General features: G+C 49.5%; 1 protein-coding gene across 3 annotated transcripts in view; it reads left to right on the top strand.

Annotated features, from left to right (window-relative positions):
• TDRKH (tudor and KH domain containing) overlaps positions 1-21,224 on the top strand; it is a 726,700-nt gene that overhangs the window by 393,653 nt on the left and 311,823 nt on the right. The window lies entirely within an intron of this gene.

The following is a 21,224-nucleotide window of genomic DNA, read 5'->3' as shown; positions in this document are numbered from 1 at the left end:
GTCTTAGAGTGCAAGTAATAACTTTTTTGTGTGATAGAAAAGGTTTATTTTGTTAAAAATGCCTTCTTTATTCGATCCTTGCCCTTCCTGTGGCAAGAAGAAGGCCAGAACAGATACACAACCTGTGTGTATCTCTTCCTCCCTGAGTCTCACTCTTCTGACAACTGCCACCATTGTAAGAAGTTGTCAAGGAGGACCATCAAGGACAGGGAGAGGATTCATCTTTATGGCCTCTCTGAAAGAGGTAGGTGTCCTGTGAGGCAGCAGAAGAAGAGAACTCGGTCGACGTAGAGAGGAAAAGTCCCAACCTGTTCTCCGTCGGGATCGACGTTGAAGTTGCCGACGCCGAAGAAATCGGCGTTGAAGTCTTCGGTGATGCCGGTGCATCATCACTCTTCTACGAAATCGTCGACTAAGGTAACCGGTCCTCCGTTGAAGTCAACTAGGCGATGTTCAACGTCGAGACAAGTCTCGGTTAGCACCAGGTGGGCGCTCGACGTCGAGACAGATCACGGCGATCGACGTCCTGGTACAGCGCTCCATCGGCGCCTCCAACGGCGATCGTCGTCGAAGCACATCACTCCGTCATCTCATCATCGACGCTCGATGTCGAGGCACATGAGTCCGTCGAGATCAATCCACCGATCTTTGGCATCGAGACACAGGACACCTTCGGCGTTGAAGCAGAAGTCCGGATCAGGCTCGTAGACGTGGATCTATCATTGACGTTGAAACAGGAAACCTCGCCGAGATCGCCGTCTAGACTGAGATCTCAGTCACCGGCAGCCCAACGCCGGTCGACGTCGAGGCAGTAATGTTCTGAGAGTGGAGTGGGCAGAGAACGTTGAAACATGACACCGCGTCGGAGAGGCGTTCGGCGTCAAGAGGACTTTCTGCTGCAGGATCAAGTCCACCTTCTAAGAGAAGAAAGTCAACGTCGAGGCATACATCTCCGTTGAGACGGCAGTCGGCGCACAGACGCTCCAGATCAACGACAAAGCTCCCTTCCGGAGACGCCTCACCTCCAGTGAGCCCATCTTCCTCACCTTCAGGCTCTCCCAGTTCTCAACGTCCATATCCCCGGAGGTGGTCATCTCGACATCCAGCAGTCCAGTGTCAGGGGGTCACCGAGATTCCCCAACAAGGTCAGCGCATTAAGAGGTGAACATCACTCCTCCTGCACAGTCACCTGAGGGAAGAGAGGTGCAGATCGCCTTCCATCCATTTGTCACCACGATGGTACAGGCCTTTGCATCACTGGGCTACTGACAACGTCACGGCAGAGCAGCATTACACGAGCCCTCAGCACAGATCTCCGTTGGCTCGTTTAATTCAAGCAGCGAATAAAGAGCGATCTCCTTCAGGAGCCAGAGCTTGCAGCCACACCCCTGTGCACTCACACAGGAGTGTGAGAAGTTGGCCTGATGTGCAGTGTTCACTATTCTAGTGATCACTATATATCAGTCCAAACAACCCTTATTGATGATTGGTTGTAAGTCAACCTTATAGACCAGCTATCCTAGTAGCATGGATACGAGCAGTCTAAGGCTAAGACTCTAGGGGGCGTGTTAAGCCAGCTGTTTTACCATCACATTACCCCTTGAACACCAAGTGAAAGGACACCACACAAGTGTTATGAAAATAAACAGTGTATTTATTAGAATCACAACAACCCTGTACTCTTTGAGGACAGGGTGCTAGGCACACAACAAAACTCTTACGAAAATACTTAAGTTAGCACGGTATACACAAATGCCCGAGGGGCACGAAAAACCATATACTTTAAAAGTGGAATGCGAAATTACTAGCAGGTAAGTACAGTACTAATAGGCTTTGGAATCGCTAGGACTTGACTAGGGAATCGTTAGATTACTTCTAGGAGACCTAGGGGACTCGGGTGCGGAGTGTGCACTCTCACGCGGGATGCGGGACAAAGTCTATGGAAGCTAGTGACGCTAAAGTTAGTGTTCACGGGCGAACCCGACCTGGTAGGGAGAAAACGACAGTGGATCCTGACCCTTGGATAGTGAGGCTATGCTGGGGCACCGAAATGCCGAAGTTACCTAGCCCAGGGGCTGCAGCTGCATAGGTCTCAAAAGACGTCGGGAATCCTCGTTGCCGGACCAGGAGCCTGGAAGAAAGATGCTGGCAGGCGACCAGTGAAGATTGTTCGAAGTGATCCAAGCCTGGATCTGGAAGATGGATGACACCTGAAAGCAGAGGGGACCAAGTTCGTGACTACTAGTCAGTGGGCACCAGGAGGGCACCGGATGGTAGTCACCTCGACTAGGTGAGTGGGCTACGCTGGCTCTGCAGATCTCACGGATCAGGAGGCGTTGTCGGCGACCAGGATGGAGAGGCGAGCTGTCCCACGATGGATGAAGCTGTCGGCGTCGAAGAACCCAGGATTGGGCAACAAAGCCGTGGCTAATTCAAGCCCACGCGGTGGACTCAAAATGGCGTCTTGAGTGGACCAGGAGGGTCCGGGGTGCTCCTCTTCTGGAAGGGAGCAAGGGCCAGTCTGGAGCAACCAGACCAGCAGCAGTGATGTCGTCGGGCGTCGTTCAGAAGGCCACAAGCCAGCGGGCTAGTAGCCAAACAACGCGGTGAGCAGCAAAAAGCAGAAGGGCCCCACGCCGATCGTGGAGATGCTGGGGGGCTGATCTTCGGTGCTGGAGCTGCTCAGGGTCGGGGCTTCTCGGACCCCAAAGCACTCACCAGGAAATTACTCGGCGGGCTTGCTGTGCAGAAGTCGTGCGGTCTTGGCAATAGTCGGTCCCTTGAGGTCTCGTCGCACTCACGGTTCTCAGCTTGGCTGTAGAGGTGAGTAGAGGTCGGAGGTGCCAGGGAAGCCGGGTCTTGTCGAGCTGGGCAGTCGGATTCCGGAGGAAGGACTTACAGCAGACCGCAGTGTTCTTGCGATGGTGCCTGCGGATGCAGGGTGACTACTCCTTAGCCACAAGGGAGAATCTTGAAGAAGAAATCTTGAAGTCCTTTCGTAGAAAGTCGTGTCTTGATTCCAAAGATGATCTAATTTGGAAGGGGGCCTGCTCCTACCTTTATCTGAGAAAAGGGGGCTGGCACGCGACTAAGTCCTGCCCTATGGGTGGGACCAGGAGGGGGGTGGTTACACCCACTTCCTTGGCGGGCTTTTCCCCAGCTCAGGGTCTGGAGTGTCCCTGGAACTGGTTCAAGCCGGCCTATGCATAGTGAGCACCGGGGTGCCACTTGCAGTCACCTTCCTCTGAAGCCCTGCCTACCTAGGATACACAAAATCCTGTCTGGGACGGTGCTGGCACCGCCCCTGGCAGGAAACCCTTTGTCCTTATCTCCTGCTCTGGGAGGACTCCCAGCAGCAGGAGGGCAGACTTGTGTCTCGGTGGCAGCATCCATTTTGTGGAGCTGAGGCTCTGTTTGACTTTAACCGGGGTTAGGGGTTACATACATGTCGTGTCCCTCTAGAAGGGTGGAATGCTAACCCCGTCGCCAGAATTGGCGAGGGGTTAGTATTCCAATTCGTATGACACCTTACTCGACATGTTTTGATAAAGCGATACCAGAGTTGGCATATAACCGCGAGGATTATAATGCACTTAAGAGTATATGGTATGCGATATCATGGAAACGGCTAAGGGATAGATCCCGAAAGCCGCAGACAGGCTCAGCTCATGCCAGAGCACCATCTCACACGATTCCAAGCACTCTGCCTTCAAGATTGTTAAGGCCTGCCATAGGAGTGACTGATAGGAGATCTGTGTGTCCATTTTAGGGTTAGATATAGGTATACTATATCTAAAGCAAAGGGTGAGTACACCACCTTGCCCCAGCTGTCGTGCAGCCAGTTGTCAGTTTAGTTAGTCAGTCCAGGGGTGGCACAATACATGCTTCAGCCCCTGGGAGACTTCTGGGTGCACCTCAGCCCTGGGTACAGGGACTTGGAGAGGGCCCAGTGCCAATTCAGTACCTGAGTACAATTTGGATAGAGAGAACAGCTAGGCTGTGGGTCTGATTAGCAGGCCCACAGCCAGGGAAAGTCGTAAACCAGTGCAGCAAAAAGCAAAAATCTGGGTGATCATAGGATTGCAGACCCTACTCTCCTACAAGGAGGTCTAGATCAAGAAGCAGGAGGAGAGCGCACAGATCCCCTACTCCGTCCTCTCCTTCCACTCCTACATCCCATAGAGACTACTCGCCGACTTTGACCGACAGACCACAGTCGAAGGTCTCTCCGGTAGACGACGTCTACACTTTTCAGGACATTCTTGGCAGAGGGGCTGTAAAGCTGGGTATCCCTATGCCAACTCGTCAAAGCAAGTCCTCTGTGATTTTTGAGACTCTACATCAAAGAGCAGCATCTAATCCTCTGCTTCCATTGGTACTAGGCCTCATAGAGCCAGTGATGGACATCTATCTCATGCCAGCGAGTGTTAAGATCGCTCCAGTGAGAATCTTAAAGTACCGTTCACCAGAAGACAACCCGCTCTTCCTTAGACCTGACCCTCCCCCGAATTCAGTCGTAGTTACTGTGGCAAAGAAGACCCATGCGGTTGCATTCTCCTCCACTGTCCAACCAGACAAAGAGAGTAAGACGCAGGATTCTCTTCCAGGAGATCCTCATCAATAGTCATAAGCACGGAATATTCCCACCCATGTGCGGGACCCCGGAAACAATATAAAATTATATATTAAAAAACACATAAATCTCGCTCCAAATATATGTAAATACATATATCACTTTTCTCACACCAATGCAGCTCTAAAACCAAGGCTAGACAATGTAAACACTTGTATATGTACAGCAATTAGAAAGGAAATAAAAAACACATTAGGTCAAATAGTCCTTGAACTTTGTGTTTTAATGAGTAAAAGCACTCCTAAATCTTGAAAATTGCTCATAAAAGGCATTGTCAGCCATAGGCAGCATTGAAAGTGAATAACACAGAAACTGAAAGCATTTTCAGTTAAAACTGGCACCGTGCCTTTAAGGCAGCCATGACCCCAGGCTTCCCATCATGCCTCAGGGGTGACAGGTCAGTTGTTCTTTCCGGCTCTTTCAGTCAGGACCCTGGTTAAACAGCTCCCACCTTTTTTTGACTTTCTGTCAAAAATGTTTGGTGTTTTCCTTCAATTTTTGGATTCACTCGACTGCTTTTAGCCTTGGAGAGCTAGTGCTACCTTTTTTGGGCTCAAAAAGGTTAATGTTTTTGTCAAAATGCCTTTGCTTTTTGATCCCTGCCCTTCCTGTGGGAAGAAGAAAGCTAAGTCTGATACACATCCTGTGTGTATCCTCTGTCTTCCTGACTCTCATTCTGCAGAAAGCTGTGTACATTGCAAGTCCTAGTCAAGTAGAACTCTCAAGGACAGAGAAAAAATCAGAATTTATGGACTTTCTGAGAGAACTAGGTCTCCAAAAAGACAAAGAGCGGAGGGCGCGGTCGATGTCGAGAGATGTCCCGGTTTGCTCTCCTTCGGCGTCGGGATTGGCGTCGAAGGTTCCACCGACGAGAGTCAACTCCCCTCGACGGTGAAGACTTCAGCGTCGAGAGTCAAGGTAACTCCGCCGCCGTCAACCGGGCGCTGTGCAGCGTCTAGAGAGAGGTCGTCGTTGGAGCATGGCGGCTCAACGTCGAAACCTCAGTCGTCGAAGCCTCAGGTCCAGTCTTCGACGTCGAAGCTTCCGTCGACTCCTAGTCAGCGGCGTTCGGCGTCGAGGCACCCTCCGTCTGCATCTCATCATCGACGCTCGACGTCGATGCACCCTCCGTCGGCATATCATCATCGACGCTCGACGTCGATGCACCCTCTGTCTGCATCCCATCATAGACGCTCGACGTCGAGGCACCCTCCGTCGTCGCCAGGCGATCGACGTCAAGGCACCCTCCGTCGCCGTTCCACCATCGACGGTCGACGTCTAGGCATCCTCCGTCGGCGTCTCGCCATAGACGCTCGACGTCTACGGATTCACCGTCATCGACAGGACATCGGCGTTCGTCGTCGAGACATCCATCACAGTCCAGTCGAGGGCATTCAGCGTCCAAGCATCCTCCGTCGGCGTCCAGTCATAGGTGCTAGACTTCGAAAAGGCCTCCGTCGACGTCACCTAACTGGTGCTAGACGTTGAGACATGGAACTCCAGCGCAGTCTCCTCAGATACATCAGCCAGTGGACACCGAGACGTCGAGCCGGCCGGCTCCGTCTTCGAATCATGGGCCTGCATCTGAGGTCCTCAAGAACAGCTTCAGCTGCGGAGGGTGACCAGGGCTCTCCAGGGAGCATCAGTCACTCGGCCAAGAGGAAGAGAACTCCAGAGCATCGTGGTTCTCAGTCGCACGGCTTCTCCTGTGAGCCTTTCTTACTCAGCATGTTCATCTTCTGGCCCTGATGTGATCGTTTATACGTGGGGCGGCGAAGGATCAAGGCATTCTCCTTCACCTACCCCACATGGGCGAAAGGATGTAACACCTGCACGCTCCCCAGTGAGGGACGCCACACAGCAGACTCCTGCCGTCAGACTGTCTCCGCGATGGTATGCACCCCTTCATCACTGGGCTACAGACAAGGAGACAGCGGCTCGATTGCAGCAGCCTATCTCTAGGCCTAGAGAACGGTCTCGCTCTCTGGTGAGGTCCAAACGAAGATCACGCTCCCCAGTTCGCCGTAGGGAAAGATCACGCTCCAGGATTCGCTCCTCCAGGCGTAGATCAAGATCCAGGAGCAGGAGGAGAGAACAAAGATCTCCTACGGCCTCTTCTTTTCCGACACGCTCCCATAGACACTACTCGCCCACTCGGATGGATTCCCTGCCATCAAGGGTATCTCCAATTGATGAGATCTTCACCTTTCAGGACATACTGGGTAGATGGGCTCTAAAACTGTTCCATTAACAAGTCCGCAGGTCAAGACCTCAGTGATTTTTGGAATGCTGCATCACAGGTCGGCACCTAAACCCCTTTTTCCGTTAGTGCCTGGTATTCTAGATCCGGTGATGGAAGTATTCCGCACTCCAGCAACGGTCAAAGCGGCTCCAGCGAGGATCCTGAAGAAGTACAGATCTCCAGAGGAGGACCCTCTGTTTTTAAGAGCTGATCCGCCCCCGGACTCAGTAATCATCGCAGCAGCGAAGAAGTCCAGTGCGGTTTCCTCTTCTGCCACTGTACCTCCGGACAAGGACAGCAAGACGCACGATTCATGGGGGAGACGAGTCTGTAGTACTACAGCGTCTTTTCTTAAGGTATCCAACGCTAAGGCCCTTTTGGGGCGTTACGATAGGTCCCTGTGGGATTCTCTACAGCGTTTTGTGGACAAGCTCCCTCAAGAAGACCGTAAGGACTTTGAGGAGATCCTTCTGGAAGGCAGTCAAGTCTCCAACCAAATTATAAGTGCAGCAGCGGACGGGGATACCCTGACGGCGCATGGATATTCCCATGGAATATCGGCAAGGAGATCACCCTGGTTGCGCCTAACGGCTTTAAAACCAGAAGCCCAAGCGTGCATTCTGAACTTGCCCTTCTCAGTGACCTCACTGTCTGGAGCGAGCACAGACGAAGAGATGCAGCGCATGAAAGCAGAGCTGGACACTCAAGGCGGTAGGGCTCGGGAAAAAAAAGAATTCAAAAAGAAATACCGCTTCTACAACAAGGGCTCTTCAAAACAGCGGGTTCAAACCCCTAACTGGCAGAAGAGTCAAGACCAGCAGGGCCAGCAAAAGTTCCAGTATAGAGGAAAGCGTAATTCCAGAGGAGGAGGGAATCAACGCCAGGGCAATAATGCCGGCAAAGCTGAGTCAAAACACTGAGTCCTTCCTTCCCCCAGCGCCGTGGACCACTCCAGTGGGGGGAAGCCTTGCGGGTCATTTGGAAGAGTGGCAAAACATCACAAACGACAGATGGGTGTTATCTACACTTCAGAATGGATACTGTCTTCGTTTCAGTCATCTGCCTCCACCTGTTCCCCCGATGGCAACATCGAATCATCAGTTGCACCTTCTACAAAAAGAAGTGGCCTTTCTTCTCGAAGTCAGCCATCGAGAGAGTGCCAGCTTCTCAAAGGGGAAAAGGAGTGTACTCCCGATATTTTCTGGTCAGAAAAAAGGGACAACAGGCAGAATTCAGACCCATTCTGGACTTGCGAGCTCTCAATCTGTGCTTCAAAAAGGAAAATGTCGCATGTTGGCGCTTCACTAAATATATCCACATCTCAGGAGGGGAGATTTGATGTGCTCGCTGGACCTCCAAGATGCCTACTTTCATGTTCCAATACATCCCAGTTACAGAAGATTTCTTCGGTTCTGGGTGGGGACCTCCCCCTATCAGTTCAAAGTCCTGCCGTTTGGGTTGAAGTCGGCTCCTCGGGTGTTCACGAAGTGTTTTGCAGTGGTAGCAGCCGCTCTACGCCGCAAAAGAGTCTTCGTATACCCATACCTGGACGATTGGCTGTTGAAAGGTCCTTCCCCAGAAAGCGTAAGAAGTCGTTTGGGTTGAAGTCGGCTCCTCGGGTGTTCACGAAGTGTTTTGCAGTGGTAGCAGCCGCTCTACGCCGCAAAAGAGTCTTCGTATACCCATACCTGGACGATTGGCTGTTGAAATGTCCTTCCCCAGAAAGCGTAAGAAGTCCGTTCCAGACTTGCATAGAGCTCTGCCAGCGACTAGCGCTACATGTCAACTTCGGAAAATCAGTCTATCAACCCACCCAGAAGATTCACTTCCTAGGAGCTCTGCTAGACACTGAAGTAGGAAAAGTGTTTCCTTCGGAATGGAGACAGTTTTTGATAACCCAGAATTGTCAGCTGGTACTTCGCAACAAGGCTCAGAAAGTGCGCCGGATTGCCTCCCTGCTAGGGTCGATGCCATCATGCATCTTCCTGGTCCCGAATGCCAGACTTCGAATGCGTCCTCTTCAGGAGGATCTGGAGGACAAGTGGGACCAACAGTCTGCTCGCTGGGACGATCACATCACTCTCTCAGACGCAGCTCGAGCTTCCATTCCATGGTGGTCCAAAAGACAAAATATGCAGGTGGGAGTTCTGTTCCATCAACCTCCCCCTGTACAGACACTGATCACGGATGTTTGCCTTCTAGGTTGGGGAGCGCACATGGGTCAACTACAGGTGCAAGGTCTGTGGTCGCACAAGGAAAGTACCTACCACATCAATATGCTGGAGCTGAGCGCAGTCCACCTAGCTCTCAAGGCGTTCCATCCCTCGATTCACGAAGCGTCAGTTCTAGTACAGACGGGCAACACCACCACAATGTAGTACTTGAACAAGCAGGGGGGGGACACGCTCACGAACTCTGTCGCTGGAAGCACAATGGATCTGGCATTGGCTTCTGGCTCGCAAGTTGTTCATCACACCAGTCCACCTCCCAGGAGAGCAGAATGTGAGGGCGGACGCTCTAAGCTGTCATTTCGACGACAGAGAGGATTGGGTCCTACACGACGCAGTGGTAGAAGAAATTTTCCAATCCTGGGGTCGTCTCTCAATAGACCTGTTCGTGGACGACCAAAACACAAAATGCCAAGACTTTGCCTCCAGGTTCTACCGGCCAGGAACGAGAGGGAATGCTCTTTTGATCGACTGGTCAGGGGAATTTGTGTACGCTTTTCCACCCCTTCCGTTGATCCCGAAGGTGGTGGGCAAGTTGACACACTCGTGCACAATGATGATCCTCATCGCCCCGGACTGGCCGAGGCAATGGTGGTACACGGACCTGCTTCACCTGTCAGTGGCTCCTCACAAGAGGCTGCCATGCTGGACGGACCTGTTGTCCAAGATGGACGGGAGGATTCACCATCCCAACCTTCCGTCACTGAGCTTGGCAGCATGGCTCCTGAGGTCATACAGTACGGACATCTAGGACTGCCAGAGGACTGCATGTTCATCCTAAAAGAGGCAAGGCGGCCCTCCACAAGGCATTCTTATGCATGCAAGTGGAAGCGATTCTATATGTGGTGTATACAGAATAATCATAATACAGTTCAATGTTTCAATGTCAGGAAGAAGCAGTTCTTCCTTATTTGTTGTATCTGGTTAAAGCAGGTTTAAAGTTTAATTCCATCAAGGTGCACCTAGCTGCTATAACAGCTTATAGGCGGTCACCTTCTCAAACCTCTTTTTTCCAGTTACCATCGGTCAAGGACTTACTGCAAGGGTTGAAAAAAGTTTACCCTCCAGTGAGTCCTCCTTCTCCTCCCTGGGAGTTGAACCTGGTGCTATCAAAGCTAATGGGTCCTCCTTTCGAACCCATTCATAAAGCTACTTTACAACATCTTTCCTGGAAAGCAGCTTTTTTGGTGGCAATCACGTCAGCTCGCAGGGTGAGCGAGATTCAAGCTCTCTGTTCCTCTGAACCCTATACGGTTTTCCATTTGAATAGAGGTGCTACAGACGCATCCATCTTTTCTTCCTAAAGTGGTGTCAGATTTTCATGTAAATCAGACCATTTCTCTGCCCACTTTCTTTCCCAATCCTTCTACTCCAACTGAGAGGGCTCTGCATTCTCTAGACCTGAAAAGAGTTTTAAAATTCTATCTAGATAGGTCTAAGAGTATTCGTCACTCTGATCATCTCTTTATTAAGTATGGATCGATCAGAACAGGTCATTCTGCCTCGAAACGTTCTATTTCTAGATGGATCATTTCATGTATTAGGCTTGCTTACCAGCTAGCGCAGAAGCCCCTGGGGTTTTCTCCCAAAGCGCATTCCACCAGAGGGAGAGCTGCTGCGGCTTTCCTCCATAGTGTACCCATGTCTGAGATCTGTAAGGCGGCGACCTGGTGGTCTGTCCGTCCGTACATTTACCAGACATTACTGTCTTGATTCTGACATGAGAGCAGATAAACAGATTCCGCAAGGAGGCCTGGCCTACCTGGGTAACAGCTAAGTTGGGCTGTTATGATTGGTCTTTTTAAGTTGCGTCATGTACTTCTCAATTACCTGCAGGTGGTTGATGGGCTTGCTATTCTATTCAGTGCTTATGACTATTGATGAGGATCCCCTTGAAGAGAAGGATAAGTTACTTACCTGTAATCCTAGTTCTCTTCCAGGGCACCCACCCGCCTCCCCAGGTACTTGAGATATGTAAGTCTCTGACTTATGGTTTAGCCCTGACTTCAGGGTTATGCAAAGAACAACTGACCTAACTGTCACCCCTGAGGCAGGATGGGAAGCCTGGGGTCATGGCTGCCTTAAAGGCACGGTGCCAGTTTTAACTGAAAATGCTTTCAGTTTGTGTTGTTCACTTTTCAATGCAGCCTATGGCTGACAATGTCTTTTATGAGCAATTTTCAAGATTTATGAGTGCTTTTACTCATTAAAACACAAAGTTCAGGGACTATTTGACCTAATGTGTTTTTTATTTCCTTTCTGATTGCTGTACATATACAAGTGTTTACATTGTCTAGCCTTGGTTTTAGAGCTGCATTGGTGTGAGAAAAATGATATATGTATTTACATATATTTGGAGCGAGATGTGTTTTTTACATATATAATTTTATATTGTTTCCGGGGTCCCGCACATGGGCGGGAATATTCAGTGCTTATGACTTTGAGAATACCCCTGGAAGAGAACTAGGATTACAGGTAAGTAACTTATCCTTCCTGGGGAAGGAAGGTTTGTGGCACTTCGGCCTCCATGTTAAAGGTCTCCAAGGCAGCGGCGCTCCTGGGCCGTTGCGACAGCTGTCTGTGGGACTACGGACGGGAACTGGAGAACACCAAGGAGACTGGTTGGGCGGATTCAACCACTCGTAAGGTACAAGATATGTTGGTTTTGATGTTCATTTGCCATCCAGAATCCTGAGTGATTATCACATCACGTCATTCCACTCTGCATTTAACCCCGACCTATACACGACGACTATACGGCCAATACACAAGATCCAAAGGGGCATATTACTTAAAAGTATACCTAGGAGTGATACCCAAACCATCATCCGTTTTACTGTGGAATTTATAAATGCCCTGTAGAAGTTCTGTTTGTAGAACGGAATGCGTTGGCTGTGGCTTTTCTAAAAAAAAAAGACAATGGAGCACTAATGAAGACCTCATAATCATCTTGCGCAAATGGACTGTTTACAAATTGAATAGATCACATACTAATTGAAACGTGGTGCAATTTTAATACAAGTTTATATCTCCCCCGGATTCAGTCATAATTGCTGCGGCAAGGAAGACCAATATGGTTGCATCCTCCTCCACTGTCCCACCAGACAAGGAAAGTAAGACTCCGGATTCCTGTGGAAGGACGGTTTGTGGCACTTCGGCCTCCATGTTGAAGGTCTCCAATGCAGCGGTGCTCCTGGGCCGCTACGACAGATCTCTGTGGGACTCACTATAAAGGTGGTGGTGTATCGCAAATCATCTCGAAGAGTGGCGAGCTATCGCAAAGGATCGGTGGGTGCTAGCGTTTCTGCAGAATGGGTACTCTCTTCGTTTTCAACACCATCCCCCCCTTAATCCCTCCAGTGCCATCATCGTGTCACCAGTTAAAACTCTTGCAGAAAGAGGTTGCCACCCTTCTCAGAAAGTCAGCCACGAGAGGGTGCCAGTATCTCGGAGGGAAAGGGGTTTACTCAAGATACTTCTTGGTAAAGAAAAAGGGTCAAAAAGCAGAGTACAGACCCATGCTGGACTTTGCGGACACTCAATCCATCAAAAAGGAGAAGTTTCGCATGTTGGCTCTCCATCAAATATATCCTCATCTTAGACAGGGGGATTGGATGTGTTCGCTGGATCTGCAAGATGCATACTTTCACGCCCGATCAGTCAGCATCACAGAAAATACCTGCAATTCCTTGTGGGTTCCGCTCATTGCCAGTTCAAAGTTCTGCCCTTCGGGTTGAAGTCAGCCCCCAGAGTGTTCACGAGGTGCATGGTGGTGGTGGCAGCCGCACTGCGCCGCAGGGGCGTCTTCGTGTACCCGTACTTGGACGACTGGCTGTTGAAAGGCCCTTCCCCAGACAGCGTGAGGAGTCCTTTCTTGAGCTGTCTCGAGCTGTGTCACCGGCTGGGCCTGCATGTGAATTTCGGCAAGTCAACTTCACAGCTAACTCAAAAAATACATTTCCTAGGAGCTCTGCTAGATTCTGTGATAGGAAAAGTGTTTCCTTCGGAGGAGAGACTGTGTTCCCTCATACAGAAATGTCAGCTCGTTCTGCACAACAGAAAACTGCCTGTGCGTCGGATTGCCTCCCTGCTAGGGTCGATGACATCCTGCATCTTCCTGGTTCCCAATGCCAGACTACAAATGCGTCCTCTTCAGCAGGATCTGGAGGACAAGTGGGACAAGCAGACAGCTTGCTGGGACGAAAAAATTAGTATCAAACTCTGCACGAGCGTCCATACCTTGGTGGATGAGAAAACAAAATATGCAAGTTGGAATTCCTTTCTATCAATCTCCACCTGCTCAGACACTGATCACGGATGGCTCGCTGCAGGGTTGGGGGACCCACATGGGACCTCTCTAGACTCAAGTACTGTGGTCCCCAAAAGAGCGATCCTACCACATCAACATGTTAGAGCTGACATCAGTTCACCTAGCCCTCAAAGCTTTCCTCCCCTCGATCAGGCAACCTCCGTATTAGTACAGATGGACAACACCACCACCATGTACTACCTGAACAAACAGGGGGGAACTCGCTCGCGCACTCTTTCCCTGGAGGCTCAAACACTCTGGAATTGGCTCCTAGCCCGGAATCTGTCAGTCACAGCAGTCCACCTGCCGGGAGAACAGAACGTGAGAGCGGATGCGCTCCGCTGTCACTTCAAAGACCTAGTCGTTGAGAACCCAGTCTTCTCGGTCTTAGAAGACATCTTCCAGTCATGGGGTCGTCCCACCATCGACCTCTTCGCGGCTGACGAAAATACCAAATGCTGAGACTTCGCCTCACGGTTCTACCGACAAGGATCGAAAGGGAATGCCCTTTTGATAGACTGGTCAGGGGCATTTGTGTACGCCTTTCCACCCCTTCCGCTAATCCCGAAGGTGGTGACAAAGCTGTCCCATTCGTGCACAAGGATGATACTAATTGCCTCAGACTGGTCGAGACAATGGTGGTACCCGGACCTTCTGCACCTCACAGGAAGCTGCCATGCAGACCGGACCTTCTGTCCAAGATGAACGGAAGGATTCATCACCCCCTTCCCTCACTAAACTTGGCAGCATGGCTCCTGAGGTCCTCCAGTATGGCTGCCTAGGACTACCGCAGGACTGCACGTCCATCTTGAAGGAAGCAAGAAGACCGTCCTCGAGGCATTCATATGCATGCAAGTGAAAACGGTTTTACACGTGGTGTATGCAAAACAATTGTAATCCAACCAAGGGTTATCTGGCGAAAGCATGGTTGAAGTTTTCTTCCATTAAGGTGCATTTAGCAGCTATAACTGCATATAGACGTTCACCTTCTCAACCTTCCTTCTTCCAGTTACAGGTTGATAAGGATTTTTTGCAGGGTTCAAAGAAGGTCTACCCTCCGGTCCGGCCTCCTTCACACTGGGAGTGAAACCTGGTGCTATCAAAGTTGATGTGTCCGCCTTTCGAACCCATACATAAAGCAACCTTAAAGCATCTTTCTTGGAAGGCGGCTTTCTTAGTAGCAATCGCTTCCGCTCGCAGAGTGAGCGAAATACAAGCTCTCTGCTCTAAAGAACCCTATACAGTCTTCCATCTTAACAGGGTTGTATTGAGGACACACCCCTCTTTCCTTCCAAAGGTGGTGTCAGATTTTCATGTGAATCAGACCATTTCTCTACCCACCTTTTTCCCCAATCCCTCCACTCAGCTGAGAGGACTTTGCATTCTCTGGACCTGAAAAGGGTTTTAAAATTCTATCTAGATCGGTCCAGGTCTATAAGAAAATCTGATCAACTATTTGTTAACTATGGGTCGATCAGAACTGGTTTTGCAGCTTCAAAACGTTCCATCTCCAGATGGATAGTTTCATGTATCAAGCTTGCTTATCAATTAGCGCAGAAGCCCCTTGGGTTTACTCCCAAAGCGCATTCTACCAGAGGAAAAGCAGCTACTACTGCTTTTCTTCATAATGTGCCCATGTTTGAAATCTGTAAGGCGGCAACTTGGAGGTCCGTCCATACATTTACGAGGCACTACTGTCTGGAGTCAGACACCAGAGCAGACACCCAAGTAGGGCAGGCCTCCTTGCGGAATCTGTTCAACAGCTGTTGCGGCTGTTATTTTTTGTTGGGTCATTTTACTCTCATTTACCTGCAGGTGGTTGATGGGCTTGCTATTCTATTCAGTGCTTATAACTCTTGATGAGGATCCTGTGGAAGAGAAAGATAAGTTACTTACCTGTAATCCTAGTTCTCTTCCAGGGGTATCCTCATCAAAGTCATAAGCAACCCACTCGCTTCCCCAGGTAAATGAGATGTTTCTGAAGTGTTGAAGGATATCTTTTGTGCCCTGACTTTCAGGGTTATGCAAAGAACTACTGACCTAACTGTCATCCCTGAGGCATGATGGGAAGCTAGGGGTCATGGCTGCCTTAAAGTCCCGCTGCCAGTTTTTGTTGAAAATGCTTTCATTTTCTATGCTTTTGGTTTGCAATGCAACCTGTAGGCTAACGATGTTTACTTTATTTTCAGTCTTACTCTTTGTGTACTTTGCTCATTGAAAAAACCGAGTTCAAGTGCTACTTTCCCTCTTGTGTTTTTATATATTGGCAAATAGTCTTTGTGTGTAATTGCATTGTTTAGCCTCCTATTTGGAGCTGCATAGGTATGAGAAAAAAATTATATATGTATATACATGTTATGTTATGTTAAACACTTTCATAGCGCACAGCTGCCCCAGCCAAGGAGCGTCCCGGCGCTTCATAGAAAGCACCCAAACACAACACAGCAATACAAGAACGAAAACGCACAGGCCGAGTACTAAACTGTATGGGGGAACAAAAGCGTTTTTATAGCTCTCCTAAACTTCAGGAGCTCATCCATTTCACGGATATGGGGCGGAAGAGAATTCCACAATTTGGCAGCCAGAACTCGAAAGGACCGGTCTCCAGCTCCCCACAGTCTAAACCGTGGGACAACCACCAAATTTTGCCCCAGAGATCTCAAAGATCGCGAGGGCACGTAAGGCACCAAAAGATTATCAAGAATCTGGGGGGAGGCCAACTTGAGGATCTTGAAAGAGGCACAGGGTTTTAAAATGGATCCTCTGTGCCATTGGCAGCCAGTGCAAAGAACGGATGGTACTTTCCGCAGAGCAGAACCTCGGTAAACCTACCAGGGCTCTAGCTGCGGCGTTCTGGACACGTTGCATCTGGGCGATTTCAGCCTGGTTGGCTCCCAACAGGAGCAAACTGGCGTAATCGAGCCGAGGTAGAATGGATGACTGTATGACCAACTGCCTGGTGGAAGCATCAAAGAACTTCAAGATAGGTCTCAACCCTCGTAAGATGCCAAAACAAGTAGCCGCCACTTTTTTAGTGTGGCCACTAAAACTCAGGGCAGGATCAAGCCAGACCCCCAAGTTTTTTACCTCTGAGACTGGAATAGGAGTTACACCCAGCTCAGGGGGCCACCATGTGTCACCCCAAAGATCCGTCCGCTTGCCCACAATCATGACCTCAGTTTATGTAGAGCTGTATATATATGTGATTTCCATATATAATTTTTACATTATTTTCCGGGGTCCCCACACATGGGTCGGAATATTCAGTGCCTATGAATTTGAGGATACCCCTGGAAGAGAACTAGGATTACAGGTAAGTAACTTATCCTTCCTGTTCTACCTGCCCACAGATGTTTCCTGCAGTTCACGGTGGGCCAAGAACACTTCAGTTTGCTGTGCTCCTCTTCAGCGTTACCAGCGCCTCTCAGGTGTTCATGGAAGTGATGACTGTGGTTACATCGTATCTGCAGAGGCCAGGGGTTCCAGTCTTCCCCTACCTCAGCGACTGACTGTTGAAGATGGGCTCTCCCCAAGTGGTGGTCTCTCACCTCCAGACTACAGCGAGCCTTCTGCACTCACTGGGGTTCACTATCAACGTGCCAAAGTCACACCTGACTCCCTCTCAGATGCTCCCTTTCTTCTGAGCTATTTTGGACATAGTGCAGCTTTTGGCTAGTCCTCCCAAGAGTCCAGGATATTTAAGCTATGATACCGATGTTCCAGCCTCTATCCAGGATTTCGGTTAGAATGACCCTGAGGTTGTTAGGTCTCATGGCCTCCTTTAATCTGCATGTGACTCTTGCCTGTTGGAATATGCAAGTTCTGTAGTGGGACTTGGCTTCCCAGCGAGCGCAGCATCATGGGAATGTCTCCAACATGGTACAAATCTGGGAGGGAACTGCGAAAGATCTGCACTGGTGGCTAACGAAATACGATTGGGTCAATGGCAGATCCCTTGCCTTTCCCCAACCACACTTGACTGTGGTGACATATGCATCACTTCTAGAATGGTGCTGCTATCTGGGAGAGGTGGAGATCAGAGAACTCTGGTCTCTAGTAGAGTCTGAGTTCCACATCAACCTGTTGGAGCTCTGGGCAATCCACTTGGCACTAAAAGCCTTTATTTCAATGAGGGGAAGGTTGGTGGAAGTGTTTATGGACAACACCACCGCCGTGTGGGAGTGCAACAAATAAGGCAGGTTGGGGTTGTTGACATTTTGTCAGACTCTGTATCTCTGGATGTGGCTAGAATTCCAGGGCCTTTCCATTTTTCAGGTTCTCTGAACGCCAGAGTGGATGAACTCTGCCGAAGATGTCTAGAGGATCACGAATGGCATCTCTATCCGGAGGTGGCGCAAGGACTTTCAGCAGTGTGTGGGGAACCTTCATTATATCGGTTTGCCACTGCCGAGAATGCACAATGTCAGCAGTTTTGTGCGCTAGAGTTTCCAAGGCAGCTCTTGTCTGTAGATGCTTTTCGTCTTCAGTGGAGCTCCGGTCTCCTGTTGGCCTTACCGCCAATACCATTCCTACCCAGAGTTCTTAAGACTATCCGAAACGACTGGGCCCAAGTTGATCTTGTGGCTCCTGATTGGGCATGGAGAGTTTGGTATCCAGAGTTGTTGAGTATCACAAACAGCCCCCCGATCAAGCTCCACCTTCGAAAGGATCTACTGTCGCTCAGTTAAAGGTTATTTTTTCAGCCATTTCAGCTTTTTTTGTTGCTGGACCAACTTTCTTTATTTATGTCACCTGTTGTGGCTAGGTTTCTTAAAGGCTTGTAGCTGGTTTCCCCCTATATCATTAATCATGCCCCAGTGGGATCTAAATTTTGTTCTCACCTGCTTGATCTGTGGCATCCTTTGAACCTCTGCACAATTGCCCTCTTAGACTCTTGACCGTCAAAACTGTTTTTCTAGTGGCCATAACATCAGCCTGGAGGGTCAGTAAATTGCAAGCACTTTCAGTGCATCCTCCATACACCACCTTCTACCTGAACAAGTTGATCCTCCGGACACATTCCTTCTTCCTTCCGAAGCTTGGAACTCAATTCCATGTAGGCCAAAACTTCACTCTGCCTACCTTTTTAGTTTTGCCTTATCCCTCCAAAGAAAAGGAGAGACTACACCGCCAGGACTTAGTGTTCTACCTAGACCACACAAAAGACTTTGGGTGGACAATCAAATCTTTATAGAGTATGTGGGAGCTAGGAAGAGGACGGCTTTGTAGAAACGGACTATCTCAAGATGGTTTGTGCTTTGCATGAAGAGCTGCTACGCATTGGCCAAGAAGCAACCTCTTGAGTGTTAGCCTGCTCATTCCACCAGAGCTAAAGCTGCAACCACTAAGTTAGCCCGCAGAGTCCCAGTCCTGGATATGTGCTCGCACAGTCTGTTTTCTCTGTCCTTCCCCGCACAGGTGATCCGAATGATGCAGACTGCATTTAAGGCACAAACACGGCCCAGGACAGTCTTACGGAGGACGCAGAGATAACAAGAGGTTCAATGCAGACACTGACCGAAAGTTTTGTGAGTAAACCAAGCGCTTCAGCTACGAGCCGGGTAAGCTTTCTTTCCACAGGTCCCTAACCCCCTGAGGCCCCTTTATCTTCCCAGGGTCCACTCCTCTGCTGGACTACTCCATGTTGGCAACAAGCCAACGTGAGGATAATCTTCCTTTCATGCACTTACCACAGTTTTTTTGTGTTGATGCGCTTACGATGCTTAGCCCACCACAAAACTTCATGTATATATAACTTTCACCCTAGCCATACCACCAATATGGCTACACCATTTGCCGCTTATTTATTGTCTACACAGCACAATAGATATCAGCAATCAAACCGTTTTGTGAATGTTACCATACTAAGATTCCCCTGTATGTGTGTTTTGTCATACTTGTTGTATGTCCAGTAATGATCTAAGAGGTAATCCCCCTCACACATGTAAAGCACCTTAGCGAGTGTTGCACATTTTTCAAAATTACACAATAACTTAAAATTAAGTAATTTGCACCTACACACTTTGGTCCTGAGGAAAGCCAGTTTTAATCATAAAGGCCCGGCTGAAACATGTAGACCACACCTGGATGTAGGGGACCCTAATTAACACTCCTATAACTTCCAACAGCCTTTTTTAATGCTAACAGTGACCCAATTATTAAAATATAATTTACCCTCGGGTACTGGGACCCCTGTATAGATTTTAAATCATCTTCACGTCACTACACTGCACACTCAAACATACCTGCTCCACTGTATTTAGGTGTCGAAGCACACCCGGGACACACTCGGTGTCACTGGGTGGGCCCGATGATGAAGCATGCCACCAACCAGGTTGGTGGGTGAGGGATTCATGAACAAACAAAAGGGTTTGTACCCTGTCTTACAGTCTTGAGTCTATGTAAATTCACAAATTGGCTAGTCCCTTTTTGTAGGAGAGTAGGGTCTGCTATCCTATGGTCACCCCAAATTTTTGCTCTTTGCTTCACTGGTTTTAGACTACTGAGGCTGTGGACCTGCTAATCAGACCCCCAGCCTGCTGTTCTCTCTACAAATTATTGATACATGTGCTATAGGTACATACCACAATTGGAAATGGACTCCTTGTCAGCCCCTGTACCATGCACTATAGGTGCCCAGGGCATAGGTGCCACCAAAGCCTACCAGGGGCTGCAGCATATCTTTTGCCACCCCTGGCTGGTTCTTAAATTGACACAACTGGCTGATCACTCAGCTGGGGCAAGGTGGTGTAATCACCCCTTGCTTAGATATAGTATACCTATATCTAAACCTATATCTGGACACATATAAACCTGTGAGCCACTCCTATGGAAGGCCTCATCAATCCTGGAGGCAGAGTGCGTGGTTTAATGTGAGATGGAGCTCTAGCATGAGCTGAGCCTGTCTGCAGCCGTCGGGAACAAATCCCTAAGCTGTTTCAGGATAATGCCATACCATATACTCTTAAATGCATTATAATCCTCGCGGTTATATAGCAACTCTGGTTTGGCTTTATCAAAACATGTCGTGTAAGGTGTCATACAAATTGGAATACTATCCCCTCGCCAGTTCTGGCGACGGGGATAGCATTCCACCCCTCTAGAGGGGTAAGACATGTTACTTTACTTAAATGCGGTTAATTTCTAAAAGGGCCTCAGATCCACAAAATGGATGCTTCTGCCACAGACACAAGTCTGACCCCCTGAAGCTGACTGAAACTCAGCCTAAGGGGCCTGGACAAAGGGTTTACTGTCGCAGGGCGGTGTTACAACCCCCCAGACAGGAGATAGTGGATTGTAGCAGGGAGGTTTGAAAGAAACCAGACACTGCATGGGGAGCACCAGGCTGCCCCTTGCATAATCCGGCCAAACCGGTTCTGGGGCACTCCAGCCCCCGTCCCAGCGCGGCCAGGATCAAAGGAAGGGGGTGTATCCACCCACTTCCTGGGTCCCACCCATAGGAGGGGACCTAGCAGGTAATCCAGCCCCCCCAGATTCGAATAAGAGTGGGAGCAGTGCCAATGCACTTCAGATTATCCTGATGAAACATAAGAAACGAAACTCTGGACCCTTCGACATCCTACTCAACGTAGAAGACTGAAGAATCTCCCTTGTGGTCAAGGAGTGACCACCCTGTGCAAACAGGCACCATCCAGCCCTCGACGTCTGCTTTGTTGCAGTTCCCGCTGGAACTCTAGCGACAGAGATCGACGATATCAAGCTTGCCTGCCTTCTAACAGCCCGATCCACAGTCCCTGCAGAGCTGAGACCCGTGGAGGCGACCGGAAGCGTGGGGCACGCCATCTTGAAAAG

Source organism: Lissotriton helveticus, chromosome 12 (assembly GCF_964261635.1).
Source record: "Lissotriton helveticus chromosome 12, aLisHel1.1, whole genome shotgun sequence".
In the NCBI taxonomy this organism is placed as follows: Eukaryota; Metazoa; Chordata; class Amphibia; order Caudata; family Salamandridae; genus Lissotriton; species Lissotriton helveticus.
This window is presented reverse-complemented; position numbering and strand designations above follow the sequence as displayed.